This window comes from Aedes aegypti, chromosome 1 (genome assembly GCF_002204515.2).
Source record: "Aedes aegypti strain LVP_AGWG chromosome 1, AaegL5.0 Primary Assembly, whole genome shotgun sequence".
Classification (NCBI taxonomy): domain Eukaryota; kingdom Metazoa; phylum Arthropoda; class Insecta; order Diptera; family Culicidae; genus Aedes; species Aedes aegypti.
The window spans coordinates 10,494,188-10,511,857 of NC_035107.1; the positions used below are offsets into that span (position 1 = coordinate 10,494,188).

At 39.3% G+C, this 17,670-nt stretch overlaps 1 protein-coding gene and 1 long non-coding RNA gene across 4 annotated transcripts in view; one reads left to right on the forward strand and one right to left on the reverse strand.

Annotated features, from left to right (window-relative positions):
* LOC5574316 (protein unc-13 homolog B) overlaps nucleotides 1-17,670 on the reverse strand; it is a 335,112-nt gene that overhangs the window by 132,129 nt on the left and 185,313 nt on the right. The gene's annotated exons all lie outside the window — the stretch shown is intronic.
* On the forward strand, nucleotides 7,628-8,261 carry LOC110674738. Its single transcript, XR_002499150.1, has 2 exons — nucleotides 7,628-7,898; nucleotides 7,986-8,261. It is a non-coding gene; the product is annotated as an uncharacterized LOC110674738 (long non-coding RNA).

Here is a 17,670-nt window from a genome sequence, read left to right on the forward strand (position 1 = left end):
CTTCCACACTGGTGGGGCCCAGACTGCCCAAGGCGTTATCCTTTTTGATGTCCTCTGTTTCATGCGTGTTCTTTTCATCGTGGTAGAGATGTTTTTTCGGTGTAGAAGCCATTGTAGTGATAAAATTTGAGGAAATTTGGAAATAGAGGACGTAGTTTAAGAAACTATTTATTCTGTCTCAATCTTCTGCATTGATTCATCCGACGCGGACGAGATATCGTGTTCTGCGACCTCTGGCTCGTTGTGAAGCTCATTGAAAGGTGTAATGGAGTTTTCAGAATCAGAAATGTACATCATTGATTCGTTGGCCTTGGTTCGTTTGGCGTAAAGTTCATCGCTGGTAAGTTCCGCGTTTTTTTTTCCTTAATTTCGGCTTAGTTCCCTTGTTGGTTCCAGAAACCGCAGTATCCATTGGAACTATCGACTGATTCTGCTCAACATAGACTGCCGTTGTCTTGCTTTTTTTTGTCTTTAATAGCACCTGCGGCAGTTGCACTTTTTGCTGAGTTTTTGTGGTTGCTGCACTCCTGAGTACCGAGGTTGATGTGAGAGGAAATGATTTTGGTGGTTTGTTGTCGTCCAGGCTTAGGTGTATCCGGGGAATCAGAAGCAGTTTTGTTGGTCGAACGAAGGGTTTTGATTTCGTAATCTTTCCTACTTACGGTCTCTTGCAGGGATGCCACTTTAGCGACAAGGTCCTCGATAGTCCCGTGCTTGCGGACAACGTCCAACCTGGAGCCTTTCTCTAAGGCTTTTTCCAGAGTTTGAATTCTTTCGTATTTCTTTTGTATCTCTTTTTGCAAATCGACAATCAACTTTTCAAGTCGCTGGAATTCGGTGCTGCTGGTCGATTCATTTCTAGTGGACATCTTGGCCTCGAGGGCCTTTATCTCGGTATTCTTCTCGGCCATTTGTCCAGAGAGGGCTTCTAGCTTCGTTGATAGCTCCGAGATTATCGTGTCCTTACTATGGGACGCAATGCCTGCGAAAGACCGTTGACCATTGTTAGCTTCGAAAACTCTTCTGGCTTCAGGATATGACAGGCCTCTATCAACACGGATGTGTTGTATTGTGTCTTCGTTTTGATACACCGGGCATTTACGACTGTCGACGGAATGATCGTTGGACTTACATCGACCACAGTATGCGGGGTTGTGGCATCGTACACCTTGCAAAACTTCATGCTCCTGGTCACAGTTGCCACATATCGAGGTCTGCTTCTGGCATCTTTGCCTGGTGTGACCGAATTGATAACACTGGTAGCAGAGCATAGGTGCAGGATAGTATGGTCTGGTACGAATACGCTGATAACCGATGTCGATATGCTCGGGGATTGTAGTTCCGTCTACAGTGAGAATCACTGAGGGCGTTAGCTCTCTATTCTCGCCATTTTTTTTAGTGATTCGGCGGATACCCGTGATGTGTTGGTCCTTTAAACACTCAAGGATCTCATTGTCGTCCTTGATTTTCATTAAATCACGACAGCTGATTACGCAGCGTGTTGAGTTCAGTCCAGGGTGGTAGGAAACTTTAACTGCCGTACCGTCGATGAGCTGCGTCATCTTTAGAAGTTTTTCGATGTGGTGTCTGCTCCTGACCTTCAATGCGAATGATCGGCCCTGCGCTTCGGAGATGGCTCCTTCAATCCTTCCATTTACTCTTCTTTCGATAGATTGGCTCAGCGTGTACGGGTGGTCCGGCATTTTGCCGTTCACTGGTTCCATTCGTAGCACTATCAGCTCACCGTTGTTCCCGTGGGGGTCCATATAGCTGGGCAATGTTGCTCCAGTATACGTTCCATCGAGGTAATTTGAAGGCCCTCCTCCGGGGTCACCGGGGAGTGGAGGGAAGCCCACGCTCAGCGACATTGCTGGCGGGGCGTGTTGAATATGAGGGACACCGATGGATCTAATGTATTTCTTTTTTAGTGCTAATTTATTACTTTCCTAGTTATCAGCTTGGCGGCAGGGAGAGCCAACCGTCAATTTGAGCGATACGTTGACTTGCAAGCGAAACAGAACTTGCGTGCAAGTTAAAGTGAAAGAAAAACAACTGACGTAGGTTTATTTCACAGCGATGGCGATTTTATGTAGCGTCCTAACGTCTAGACAATTGTAAAATGAACTGCGTTTTTTACGGATATGCGACAGCTATTGTCAAAATCCTCACTGTTCACTAATCACCGGTGACCAAAGGATACTATGCACTACGGCCCACGTCTTATTAGCGTAGATATTAGAGGAGAATTAAATGAAATAAACGACCGTGAAAAATCAGCAACCGAGAGCGTCGTAGTGACGTCACGAACTGGTGAACTGAAAACTTAATTTGGACAAATTTCACTATAAAATCGAATTTTCAATTTGGCATTTATTTCTAACGGGTTGATATCGGATATGAAGGAAAGTTAATAGATAACCATTTTCAATCAATTTGGGACGCATTTGGGGTTTTATCCGTCCTTTGTATGAAGATGCGCCACTGGGCAATGGTTTAAACTTCCAATCTTGAATAAGAAAGCATGAATATCGCATTTATCGGCAAACGTACCTTCACTGTAACTTGAGATTGGGGAAGGAAGTAAAGAACGTCCTATGATTTCCCTAGAAAATTCTGCATGGATTCTTTCTGAAAGTCCCCCAAGGATCATTGAGTTCTTGATGAAATCATGTAGAATATCTTAAAAGAATTCCTCCGCCTTTTGATGCCTTTTGATAGCCCAAGCAAGCGGCTACAGGTTGATGAAGTAACTCGTGACTGATCAGTCAAAGATAGATGATCGGTGAGCTCGTTTCATGCTTTTATTTTTAATGGAAAAATATTATAAAACACATTTTGCAATACAGTAACATTATGACAACCATAGGAATGTCACTTTTATGTATTTACTCAACAAAATATGAATACAGTCAGGTCTCTCATTAGACGCTGCAACCCATTTTACGCCCACCGTGATTTTTCAACCATGGTTCAATTGATACTAGTGAAATTTAATAGGTAATAAGCTCATACTATGCCTCAGTCAAACGAAAAATAAGTTTCACCCGATTGAAAACAGCCAAGAAATCGCGATGGTAGGTAAGTTGGATGCAGCGTCTTATAGGAGACCTGACTGTAGTTCTGCAGTGTAGACAAACGCTCTTGTTTTTGTTCAATATAACATTCAAAAACTCATGCCTTTCCTTTATTCTATTTTTGTCATTACAAAAAACTGTTTCGATACTAAAAGAGTCCACTCATTATAGATTCGCGTTGTGTTTAAAGGCTAATAGGTGCAGAAAACAAAATTGGGAAGACTTTTTGAACTGAAGTCGCATGTATCTCGTCACTCACCTAGGTAAAACCTGATTAAGTAGCTTTTGAACCCTTCCTAGTAACGAATTCCTCCCTGTGACAACTATGGAGATGCAGAGATATACTCGGTCTCTAATAATGAATGTCACACTTATAATCCATCCTTCCCCCGAAAACCGTAAGGACCGTGGCCGGCGCCGTTATTGACTTTATTATACTTGGGGTTCTAGAAGGTGTACAGTACAAGATGGAAAGCTACTCCCAAGCTACATAGGTTGATTCCTTGTGCAACTTTGTTTATTCTGGTCAATCACAGAGAGTGCATTTAATATTTTTTGGATTATAAAACTAATGTAAAGGATGCTTCTTCGATCTTCTCCAGATAATCCTTCAAATGTTTCTTAATTAATACCTCCAGGAGCTTGTCAAGTAATTTTCCACGAATTTTCAAGAGCTTGTCTGGTAAGACATGGACTTTTAGCTAACATGTGACCAAAGACAAAATAAATACCTTCATGTTCCTTGCAGTTGCCCAAAATTTGATAGCACATAAGCTAATAGAGCAAAATCTAGAATACCGTGAAAAGTGTAATGCGATCTGTCAAACTTGATTACCTTTTGCAGTACCAAGGGACCAAATGCAGTACTAGAAGTGGTACCCATTCTGAACCTGACTACTATGTCTCTATTCGTCTCTGATGTGACTGTTACAGTAACTGCTGGAAATTATTCACTCTTAATCTTGCCTTAGTTCGAACGATTTTTTTTTCCGAAAAGCTTAATTTTTCTCCAGAAGTTCGGATGCCTACACCAAAACGATGGTCTAAAATTATCCAGTCTTTCTGCTCCTTGAGATACAAATTCACAAACGGAAACTTTGACAATGAAAAACTCTCAATGTAAACTTGCCTCATTTTAAAAATTATTACTATCCTGCTCAACCCACCGTGCTTCCCCATCCCGAACCATTTGTGTCCCGAGCAAAACCCGTAGAAGGCCACCGGTTTTCGCTCGCAACTCTTCCAGCACTCGCTCTCTCGCTCTTGCCTGGTTAGGCCATGTGTCATGTGTTCCTCACTCTCAGCCCGTCCAAAGAGCGCTCCCCAAGTGCCTCTTTCGGGAAAAAATCAATTTTTCCAACGCAAGCGCAACGCCACATCAACAGGTCAAGTCTCGCCGTTTGGTTGTCCATGGAATCCTTCGCCATCTAGCGCCGTCGTCCACTTGCAACCGTCAAACAGTGTCTGCTGCCAAACACAGTGTTGTACAACAACTGTCGGGGAGCAACCTCGATGAGTTCAAGGAATTCCGCTCCCAGCGCCCTAACCAACTAACTATCTGATGCTCGCCTGGCAGGTTCAAAGCTGTTCTGAGCAGGCCGTGGAATATGAGAAACGGACAAAGGGAGGAATAAAACCTCACGACATAGTAGGCGCACTGGAACAACAAGGCCGTCAAGAGGATATCCTCCATAATACAATAGGGCTCTCACCAGCAGCAGGCACGGAACGCAGCTAACGGTACAGTCGTGTCTCCAATTTTATGGTATTTGCATGTTGTGAATCTTCGAAAAGATTTTCCAACTTCTTGGAGAAGCTTTTCCAGCTTCTGATAGAAGTTTTTCCCACTTCTGGGGGAAGCTTTTTCAGTTTCAAGGAGAAGCTTTATATACTTCTGCGAAAAGCTTTTTGAACTTTTGGGTAAAGCTTTGCCAGTTTCTGGGAGAAGCTTTTTCAGCTACAGCTTTTTCAGTTTCCAGCTTCTGAGATAAGCTTTTTCAGCTTCTGAGAGAAGCTCTTCCAGCTTCTGAGATAAGCTTTTCCAGCTTCTGAGAGAAACTTTTCCAGCTTCTGAGAGAAGTTCTTTCAGCTTCTGAAAGAAGCTTTTCCAATATCTGAAAGAAACTTTTCCAGCTTCTGGGTGAAGCTATTCCAGCTTCCGGGAGATGCTTTTCCAGCTTCTGGGAGAAGCTTTTCCAGCTTCTGAGCAAAGCTTTTCCAGCTTCTGAGCAAAGCTTTTCCAGCTTCTGAGATAAGCTTTTTTAGCTTATGAGAGAAGATCTTCCAGCTTCTGAGATAAGCTTTTCCAGCTTCTAAGAGAAGCTTTTCCAGCTTCTGAGAGAAGCTTTTCCAGCTTCTGAGATAAGCTTTTCCAGCTTCTGAGAGAAGCTTTTCCAGCTTCTGGGAGAAGCTTTTCCAGCTTCTGGGAGAAGTTTTCCAGCTTCTGAACAAAGCTTTTCCAGCTTTTGAGATAAGCTTTTCCAGCTTCTGAGAGCAGCTCTCCCAGCTTCTAACAAGGATTTCCCATTTTATGAAGAAATTCTCTTAGCTTCTGGATGAAGCATTCCCTGATTCTGAGAAATGGTGCGCGATAAACCCTACACGATTTCTTCTTCTGAATTGTGTCCACCAAAGTTCATTTTATTGATTGAACAAACAATAATTACAAAAGCTCGCGTCAGCTAGCCTCTGCGCTTACTTCGATCTCTATCTGCATCACCAAGCAACCCATCGAAGTGCGCGCCCTGGATTGTACCTCTTCCAATCGAAGCAACCGGTCCACTCCACAGTCGCCACCTGTCAAACGATTTATCGTCAACAATGTAAATCAATCAGCTGTCGGTTGCATTGTTACGGCGAGCATCGTTCATCGCATTTACATATTTGTTCCCTTTCATAATCCATATTCATAGGCGTCCCCCCGCACAATTTGACGTGGGAAGTGGGGTTGTGTTTGTTCGTGTAATTGATACAAACAATAAAACATAAGCCGTTTTTGAATGAGTAGCAATTACCGCTAAACAAAAGCCGCGGGCTTTTGTTGCGCTCATTGTTGGCAGTAGTGGTGTCATAACTTGAAAACCGCGGGAAGACCTCGTAATAGGTTCAGAAGGCGTAGGCGTTGAAATCCTCTTCCAAATATCCTACAAAACGATGTAATTTGACGTTCATTTAGCGTAATGAGCCAGTTGCCTGTTTCGATTCGATCATCTGTACAAATTTGACACTTCCTGGCGGGTCATGGCACTCTAGATGGCGGCCCACGCCTACCACGTCGATTAATCTCCCTCGATGGGGGTTCAACGAGTTGACTAATTTCGGAATCGTTTTCACACAAGTAACCCAAATTGATACAAAACACCCAAAAGACGACCCCTTCTGACGCCCAAAACTTCACCGGAAACACGCACATTAATAATGCGGACACGCGTGGAGCAGTGTCACTTCTTGGGCAAAGGAAAGTTCATCCCCAAGTTCGGAAAGCTCATTAAAATCCATGATCCCAAAAACCACATCCAGTGGCACATCCACTGTTGGCATATTGTTGTCGCCGAAGTCCGTCACCATTTCGCCGTTGTTAGGTTTAATCCCATCGAAACGGAGCAGATTTTCCGTCTTTTTTGCGATTCCTTTGGAGGGATGGACGAGGAGTCGTCGTCATCGTTTATTTACCATATTCAGCCGGAACAAAACACCCAAAAGCACAATCATTTTTCTTCCTATGGGGCCACAGGGCATCAGTAGGCAGTGCGTTTCCGCGAAACGGAAACCGAAGCCTACTGCGACAGTTTTGGTTCGAGTGGTGCGATGGAAATGGTTCACATTCACAATCACATTTTTTTCAATTTATGATCGTTGGAAGAGTAACTTTATGTTTTTCAAATAACAATTTCATGGTTTTTCTGAAACAAACTTTAAGGTTAAATTCATGAACTCGCAAAGACTGATTTGGAAGAATAATATCTAGGTCTTTGTAGACCACTTTCACGGTATTCGGAAGATCATTTTTTTTTATCTTTGGAAGACTAATTGTTTGACTTTAGAAATACCAATTTGTTGGTCTTCGGAAGATCAATTTCTTCGCCAATGAAACACCAACCTCATTGTCTTTGAAAGATCAATTTCTATTTCTATCAACGATCAAGTTCTTGATCTTTGGTAGACCGCTTTGTTGGTCAATGGAAGACCAATTTCTACCATTTATGTAGCCCATTGGTTTGATCTTTACAGGACCTATTACTTGATCTTAAGGTGATTATAGAACGAAGCCACAACTCAAATTTTCAAGAGCACAAGATTTGAGAACCAAACAGCGCTCCGCGTAGAAAATTTATCCCATTGGTCACCACCAGCAAGCAAGCAATTTGATTGATTTTTAATGCGAACTGTTGTCAGATTCTCCAGTCTTGTGCCCTTGAAAATTCACCTTAAAAAGAACAATTACTTGATTTTTGGACTAAGTTCATGACATTTAGATAACAAGTTTCTTGGTCTTCTACTTCTTGGCATTTCGTACTCACTGAGACAGCTTCTCAACTCAATGAGTACTTCCACAGCTGTTGCGACGATACCCCTCGTTGCAGTAGCGTATACCAGTGTTGAAGCGTACCGAACGTCGAACAGCTACCTATACTGGACATACAAACGTCAACGAGCTAGACAATGATAAGGCAATTTGGATTGTAAAACACTCAGCATTATCGAAACCCAAAATTTTGCAAGTTTATTAAAAAGCATTTTTTTTATTGATTCTGTGGCGAAATTGAAGCATAAAATTAGCAGTCTGTGCCTGATTCGTGAATTAATTCGTAGGGCGAACAGATAGTGAGTAGATGGAAATATGCAGATTAGAGAGCAAATCTCATTGTCGAAACACTAACTAATGTTTTCTTAAATTATATTACGTTATAGCTGGCTAAAACTTAAAAACTAAATCACAGGCTATTCTTTGGTTTGTTCATAAAAAGTAAAAGATAAAGTAAGTAAAAGATTGAATTCGAGTATGTTAAAAGATTCATAACCATATATTGTATAGGATTGTACCGTATTGCTGATTTGCTGCACCTAGGGTGGTCGTGAAACGATCCTTGTCTACCGAGTTGATCACCAAAATTGTAGGTATGAATAGAACACTGTAAAATCAATGTTTAAAAATGAATTAAATTATAGCTTGAAGCTGTGTCAGCACTTTCCGTGTTTGCTATCAAGATTTGGAGAAACAGCATTCCCACAACAGCTATTAATCGAGAACTTTTTTTCCCAAAGTTGCCTGAAGAAGTCAGGGATCGAATCCAGACACCTTCAGCATGGCTTTGTTTTGTAGCGGCGGACTCTAACCACTAGGCTAAGGAAGGCCCTTGGTCTATAGGAGGCATGATCTTTGGAAGAACAGTTCCTTATTATTCTGGAGACCAATTTCTTGACTTTGAGAACTTGGAAAATCCAGACGAGATAATTTATTGATTACTTCAAAGCGGTTTGAGTCGTGTGACAATCCAATATGATTCCGAGCCCTATCAAACAGATTCTCGTATCATTATCAGAAATTTCGTTTCAGATCGTGTGCTCCATGATCGAAACATCTGCAAGAAAATCGTGCTACAGATTTGGACTATCAAATTTGTTTAGCTCACAAACCAGGCAATTTGGCTCAAAGTTCTGAGCTTACTTTAACTTTATAATCTTGAGCTGGTTTAGCCCTCACTATATGAACTCTCTAACTACAGAATTCGAAGCTAGTTTTGATCAGAACTCTAAGCCACTGCAAAATAGACTCTGGAGCGTAATTTTGAACTGGTTTCAGAGCACTTACATTCGTTAGACAATCTTTCGGTAATTCAGATCGTAACTCTCTAATATCCAAATTTTTATTTTCGATCTAAATATCATTTTTCGTTATTTAAAATCGTTCTAAACACGTTTTGGGCAATAATTTATTCTTATTCGACAATTTTTATATTTTAATCTATGATTTTTATATTTTTTTATTGTTGAACATCCCTATCCTTTCTCACTTTTTTTTCGAAGCCTCTTCTAATTGTTGATTTTTGGCAATAATAAAAATTAAATTCTTAAAATACTTTTGAAAATATTTTTGATTTTTAATTTTTTTTTTCTGGAGCATATTCTATTTTCCGTGTAACTAACGGAAAAAAACAGGTTTGAAATTATTTTAATACCACTAGGCTCTTCTTCTGTGATAGGTTGATTGTAGATAAATGAAAAAGGAATGATTTTTTTGTATTACACGTTATATGAGTCCCAGGCATTTAAAGGTTACAAAAAATACAATTTTTAAAACATTCTTCAAAAATACAAAAATGTTTCAAAAGCCATAAAAAACATTCCTTTTGTGCTTGTTATGAGCCAAGGCTTAAGCCAAAAATAAAATCATTTTGATTAACAAGCTTCGAAAATATATAAAAAAAATCCAATTGAACCCCGTCTAAAGGCGGGGTTGGGTATTAGAGGATTAAATAAGCATAGATAGTTGATTGATTGTACATTGAATTCTTCGGCTGTTCCAGATCATCTAAGGGCCCTTTTAGGTTGAAGGTATCTACTTGCGTAGAAATATCACAGATATTGCATGAGAAATTCATCCATAGATTCCTCCAAGGATACAAGCAGAAATTTCCTCAGGGCCCCATGGATTTCTCCCGGGGGTCTCTTCAGAGGGGGGGGGGGGGATTCTTCCAGGAATTCTGCCCTTCACGAATTTTTAAGAGATTCCTTCGTGACCACCTTCTGAAAAAAATTTGGAAATTTCTTCAGAGATCCGTTTTGGCCTTCTAAAAATTCCGGGAGTCATCCTACAAGAATTTATCAGAAAATATTCAAAGAATTTCTCAAAGGATTACATTACAAAAATTTCAACCTAAAATTCTATTGGAAAATCCCCTCATGGATTCCTCCAGATATTTCTCGAAAAGTGTCTCTATGGATTTCAACCAGGGTTATCCGCTGTTTTCTCCAGAAATATCTCTGCAGGGCTTTCTTCCGGGATTCTTCCCGCATAACCTTCCAGTGATCATCCAAGGATTACTCCAGGCATTTCTCCAAAGATTTCTTAGATGTCCCCAGGGTTTCCTTCAGCAATTTTCCCAGGTTATCCTTCATAGATGTCTTCATCAATTAAGTAACTTTTCATTAATTCATTCAGCAATTCACCCAGGTAATCCATCAGACATTTTCTCGGGTATTCATCCAGAGACTTTTGCAAGATTTTTTTTTAATGATTTTGCATAGAATCTTCCAAGGATTATGAAAGGATTCCTCAAGAGATTACTCTAGGGGTTCCTTCATGTGATACCAAAGAGATTTCTACTTTTTTTCTACAGGAGAGGGATCCATAGGGATTACTCTAAAGATTGATTCGTGATTTTTTTTTTCCAGAGGTTCTTCCAGGGATGGCTCTAAGAATTTCTCCAGCGTTTCCTCCAGGAATTTATCCAGGTGCTTTTTTTTGGAGATATCGTTGGGAGATTTCTTGAAGGAAAATCTGCAATTAATTTCTTGTAGAATCCCTGAAAGAATTCCTGTCGAAAGCTCTATAAAAATTCTTGGTAGAATCCCTGAAAAATTTCCGGAATAATTCCTGGAGGAATCTCAAAAGGTCTACCGCTTGGAGAAATTTCTGCAGAAATCGCTGGAGTAATTATTCAAGATCCCTGGATGAATTCTTGGACAAAGATAAGAACTTTTGTAGCGATGTTCTTTGAGGAATCCTTGGAGGAGTCTCTAGTAAGATTTCTGTAAGAAGCACTATAGCAGGCCTGCCCAACCTTTTTGGCTCTTTTTCGACATAAATTGATGGTACGTTCGCAAGAATAGACCGATATGAACAAAATTAGTTTCAAATGAAAGCTTGGTTGTAGACAGATACTAATCCATGCTAAAAATTGTAAATTTATGTCAATCACTTGACTAGCGATGCAAGCAAAGGTAAAAATCAGTCTGGCCCGCGGGCCGGATCATTTTTTGGACTTAATTGCGTTGGTAGCAAAGAGGTTGATACAAATTTAAAATTTTCAGCATGGATTAGACAGATATACTACCAAGCTTTCATTTGAGACTAATTTGGTTCATATCGGTCTATTCTTGCGAACGCACCATCAATTTATGTAGAAAAAGATCCAAAAAGGTTGGGCAGGCCTGCACTATAGGAATATAAGGAGAAAACGTTTGAAGAATTCTTTAAGAAATCTCTGAAGGAAACCCTGGATCAAACCATAGAAAAATTGCTTGAAAGTTACCTGAAAAATCCTTGGAGATATTCCTGGAGGAATCTCAGTGAAGAATATACTGGAGGAACCTATAGAGGAATCCCTGGAGAAACTCCTCGCAAAATCTCTAGAAGGATCCTCTTAAAGATTTTCCTGATAAAAATTCCTGGAATAATATTTGAAGGAATTCCTAGGGAAACACCTGACAGAATACCTGGAGGAATTGCTATAGGTATTCCTGGAGCCCTATCGAAACTGGTCTAAAAAATCTAGTACCGATTAAAAGTTCTCCTTGAAGGAAATCCTTGAAAAATTCTCGGAGGAATCCCCGATGAAATCCCTAGTGGAATTCCTGGAAAAATCGCTGTGGGATTACGGTAGCGATTATCTTGGAGGAATTGCTGATAAAATCCCCAGAGAAATCTTCAAAGGAATTCTTGAAGAGTGTATGGAGAAATGGCTGGTGAGAGCACTGGAGATACTTCAGGGGGAACTCTTGATGGATTCTCTAGGGGTTTTCCTGAAGGAGTTCTTGGAGCTATATTTTAACTAGTCTCAAAATATTAATGATGACTTGTTGAATGATGCCGATTTGTTATATTATCATTTTTTTTCTTATTTGGCATATGGTTATTCCGATATAACAATGTTATGTTTTTGAGGTCAAGATAAATGATGATAAGTACCAGTTTCTTCTGAAACATGTTCCAGGTGCGCTGGGCCATTGTGTCCAGAGTGGCCATACTTACAAAATATGTCCAGAGTTCCCTCCTCCGGTTTCATATCGTTCATATAAAGCTAAAAGACCGAAAATATAATCAAATATGAATTTTTGAGAGCATTTTAAAATCATGGGTTATTCTTTACCCTTATTGCAAAATTTGTCACTTTTTTTTAAGCGTTACTCCTAGAGGTCGCTGAAAGCTTCTATTCTATCATCTTTAGACTCTCAGAAGAGAAGCCCTTCAAATCAATATCAATATCAATATCAATATCAATATCAATATCAATATCAATATCAATATCAATATCAATATCAATATCAATATCCATCTGAAAAGAATCATAGAACGAAAGTCGATTGCACATTGAATTGATCTATTATTTCTTGATCGTCTAAGAACTTGATTCAGTGTAGGATTTGATATCTACATGCGTAATCAGATTTTCAAAGCCTCATATAGTCCTAGCACAGATAACACACGTTTAACTCCAATTGCACAACTGTGTAAGAAAAACAACGATCATTTTAAATCGCAACACAAGTAGCAACAACGTGGTGGCGTTGTGATAGTTAAGTTCTCATGACGATGTCAGTGGTGAATATGAAATATTTCAAGATACTGATATTCTCCACTGTTTGAGGGGGGGGGGGGGTTTAATGTGCCCTAATTGTTTTAAAAAGTTTAATAAACGTAAATTCAGAAGATTGTTAGAAATTTTAGAAAAAAAGAATTTGTTCTATTTGTTAAAAAGATGAACATCGACCCATAATTATTCAGCAATAGAGAGCTGCTTCCTACACTTAAATGAAACATAAATCACTATACTTCATGATACACAGTTTGAGCTAAAATATGTTCATGCCTCCAACGCTTTATATATAAACACTTTAGACAAGTGCGAGTGTTCGAGTCAGGGACTGTGAGTTAAAATTTCTTTTACAGATCTTCAAAATTTGAAAAGCTTTCATCACAAAGTCATTGACCTCGGTGACTACATGATAAATTTAGAAGTTTTCCTTCCAAATCCTCCCTCATGTCCAAAACAAATAAAAAACTAATGAGGAATGATGAGTGAGGGATGTGTGAGGAATGAGTGATGAAGTGTGAGAAATGAGTGGTAAGGAATTAGGAGTGAAGAAGATGAATGAGGAGTGATGAGTAAGAAATAAGGAATGAGGATTGAGGGATGAGGAGTGAGGAATGAGGAGTGATGATTGATGTGTAAAAAGCGAGAAGTGAGGAATGAGGAGTGCGGATTGACAAGTTAAAAGTGATCATTGTAAAATGAGGAATGAAGAATAAGAGTGAGTTGGGAGTAAGAAGTGAGGAGTCGAAATAAAGAATGATGAGCAAGGAATGGGGAATGAGGAACCAGGAGTGAGAAGTGAAGAATGACGAGTGAGGAGTAAAGAATAAAGAATCTGGAGTGAGAAGTGAAGACTAAGAGATAAGGAATGAAAAAAGATGAGTGGGGAATAAGGAAAAAGGAATGATGAGTAGAGAGTGAGAAACAGTGTCTGCATATTTCAATATTCAGTCAACAACTCCGATCCTCGGTATTATCCGTCATTGTTGATTCCTTCTTTGTGTGAATTTTGCTTAGACAATACATGCACATCGGATAGAGCGTGCATAGCGTTTTTCAATTACTTTTCCTACACTGATTCTCATCCACCTACTGATATTCGATGTCAGAAAATTCAATTCCTCCCGTGAAAAAAAAAAAAACATTTTCATCAAATTACCCCACAAAAACATCCACAAATGGCAAATGTTGTGCAATTTTTTTTTTAAAGGCGATCATGATTCACCAACTGGAGGCATCACGTTACCGTTTTCTGACACCAATAATGTAAAATTTATTCAATGTCAGTGCCTCTAGGTGAAATTGAATATTGAAATGACACCACCACTCGGTGGCACTGAATGTGTGCGTGTGTTGCACCCTCTCTCTTCCTCGTTGCATTCGCTCTCATAGTCGGATTGGCTTCGTGTTAGCGGAGTTTGTTTTTGTTCGTTTTCGCTCTAATCGGGAATCATTCTGCTGACTTTTTACAACACTGGTGTGAGGTAAGCAATGAGGAAAATGAGGGATGAGGAGTGAGAAATTAGGAATGAGGTATGAGACATGAGAAATAAGGAGTAAGGAATGATGAACGAAGAGTGATTACAGAGGAATGAGGAGTAAGGAACAGGGATAGGGTGCGACTCAAAACTCTTTCGGTACAGCACGCGCTGCCGGGAGACAGCACGTCCAATTTGAAAGAGACGTGCTAGTGCAATATGAATTGTGTTGCACCCATTCTTTTTTGTGTGCTAAAACGCTAAAACTCCCATGTGCCGTTGCTGAGAATCTCTCTGAGCATTAGTCAAGGCTCTCTCAAATAACATCACTTTGCTTTGTTGACGGAGTACGGATGGACGCCACTCTCAAACGAACCACACAAACGTTTGTTTACTTCATAAATCATACATGATTTCGCCTCACACACGGGGTAGATGTACCAATAGTGGAGGTACTAAGCACGATTGATCTTCATTTAACCGCTGAAATTCAAGAAGCACAAATAATGAACATATTAATGTTCTAACGGGAAGGAACGACCATTGATTTAATGAGAAAAATGATTTCATCGCAGTAGCCAAGTAGTCAGTGAAAAATAGTACCTACACTGTTCCTTTAGTTGCGGTATATTTTTTAATTTGCGTTCCTACACTGAAATAAATTTTATTGTAGAAACTACTGAAATCATGGTAATATTAAGAATTGCGCCAACGATTTTCAACCGACTACATTATTCTGTTAACGCTACTAAAACATAGTCAACATCACTACACAAGAAAAAATATTCTGTTTATTTAACCATAATTGCGGTACTTATGACAAGAAACATTGTTCATTTGACAAGATTCGTATTGCACTTTTGACCACACTGTGTTTTATGATGGGTGTCACGGATCGGAATACAATGCTTTGTAGTGGATGCTACTATGAACATGGTCACATTTAATGCACTGCTCAGTGATTTTTACCAGATTATAGAAAACTTAACAGATTTTTGTAGTCGGTTGGAAATCGTTGGTGCAGTTCTTAATTCTACCATGGATTCGGTAGATTATACAACAAAATTAGTTTGCGTGTATAGTTGCGGTATCCGTTGTTTTCTTATGGAATCCTCCACTATAGGAACACTTCACCGCAACTATTGATACAAGTAAGAAAAGTTTCAACAAGCCAATACGTCGATTGGCAGTGGCAATTCTGTGGTTAATGCAATAAAATCAGTTAAAATGGCGTAACCACAACTATAGGAACACCCACAACCTGGGAGGGAGGCACAGATACTACACACGAAATATTGAACTAAACTTTTCCAAATTGCAAGATAACCCTCGCTCACCAACGACAATCAAGGCAGGCTTGGGAAAAATCGATAGTTTTCTTTTGCTGTGTACCTTCGATCTTTCTGGACAAACTTGGAAAAAGAGCCATAGTTTTAAGTGCATTTAGTTTTAATTTTAATTGGAATTTGATTGCTATCGTGGGATCGCTTTTGGGTGTACAGGAATTGATTTTAAACCGATTGTTGTCAACTTTGTTGAAATGCAAAAATATGTTTTGATCAATTACGCGCTTTTTTCATGTTTGTCCATTCTTTAAAATCTGGGCTCACAGTGACAGTTCGTGATAGCAGAATCTCGGCTCACTATGACGTACATAAATTTTCTATCGGTTTATCCCTCCCAGCCCACAACTAATGGATTATTTATCCTACTTCGATAATTTCGACGACTTCGGTATGGGGCTCTGCACTTTTTTCATTTTACATCGGATTTTGACGTTTACTGGCCTTGTTGTTTACTAATTTTATGAAAGAGTGAACGAGAGGGAATGATTTTTGTGCAGTGCCCCATACTTTTCGTGCTGACCAGAAGTTTTGACAATTTCCTGAACAAACGATTGCTTTGATTAGATTCAATATATCTGACAATATTTTCGTGTGATCGTTGTGTTTATTGCCGTTTTTGTTTTAAGGAACTGGGTCGGTGATCAACACATAAACAAACCAACTTCAAGCAAATTGTAGTTCGGTTAAATTGACCAGACGTCCCGGATTATCCGGAATAGAACAATTTTTAACTTTACTGTACTGTGTCAATACTTTTTATTAAAATTAACTTAGTACATAGTACATGTCTTAGATTGAATATGAATGTAAGTTGCACATCAAATGTAGGCAACGTTTCATTGGAGCTAACAAGCGTCCCCGATTTTTTCCGGGACACATCTGGTCACATTCGGTCGAACATCAATCGGGTTGGGGTTGAAACTGAACGGGTTGCGCTTGTTTCAACCTAGGTTAAAAAGCGAATTCGACATATGTTATTGCGGTGTGCGTTTGAAACGTCCTTAAGATGTTACAGCTCATACACAATTTGAAAAATATTCATACAAAATGCGTTACGAGGGGGTGGGTGGGTGTCAAAAATGGCCATTTTCGGTGTTATGAAATTTGTGAATAAACCCTAAAATGATTTTGAAGTGTAGAGCAAGCAAAAAATAATTCGACACCGCCATCAGACACATTCGTTCTCAATTATGTTTCCAATGAAAAGCACCAAACGAAGCACATTGTGCTTTACTCCAAGAGTTTTAAAGAGTAGAGCTGGAGCTATTTTTTGTCTCTCACACAGTTGCGGCAATACTCGCACCTTCTTTTGTGTCACTCAACAAAAACAGGAGACGCACGCAAAAGTCGGGTGCAGCACATGCATATTTTGCACCGCTCCGAGTTTTCTGCCATTCTCTGGTAAGGAATGGGAAATGAGAAATGAGGATTGAGAAGTGAAAAGTGAGGAATGATAAGTGAGAAATGAGAAGTCTGGAATGAGGAATGATGGATGAGTAAGAAATGAGGAGTGAGAAATAATGAATGGGAAACAAGGAGTGAGGAATGAAGAATGAAGAATGATGACTAGGATGATGATAGTGTAGAAACAAAATGTTCTCACATTTTTGGAATATACTAATATCTTTAGTATGAAAGAACTCAAGTGTCATTGGTATGGAACATGGAATTAATGAAAGATTATATGAATTTATTTTTTCATTGAAAGATAATCGAAGAACCAATCATACAATTATAACAGTAGATCAGGAGGAGAATGTAGGGATTGAGAGGGGTACTATAGATGATATCAAATAAGCAGCAGGGCATATATTTCAAGTAACAATGAAAAACTAAAAGAACGGGATCATATCAATGACACTTCAGTCTTATAAAGTGTTTCCTAAGACAAGACGTGACAGGTCAAAGTACAAAAATGAAACCAATTGCCTGTCAAAAAAGACCACTTCTCATTGGTCGTTTTGGCAAAGGCCTACTTTCACATCGTTGAGTTGGATTGCAACAGGGCACTTTGTTGCTAGCTCGACCGTGTTGCCAGTTCATAAACTAGAGTTTTCATCAAAAGTTTGGAAATGTTTCGTGAAATCTTTTCGTTTCAAATCTATTTATATTCCATGTGAAGTTCAAAGCATGTGTTCCTACAATGCTAAAATAAATATAAAATACCTAATTGAGACCAAAATAGTGTAAATTGTGTCAATTATCTCTAAAAATATCACCGGTTTTAATTTTCAAC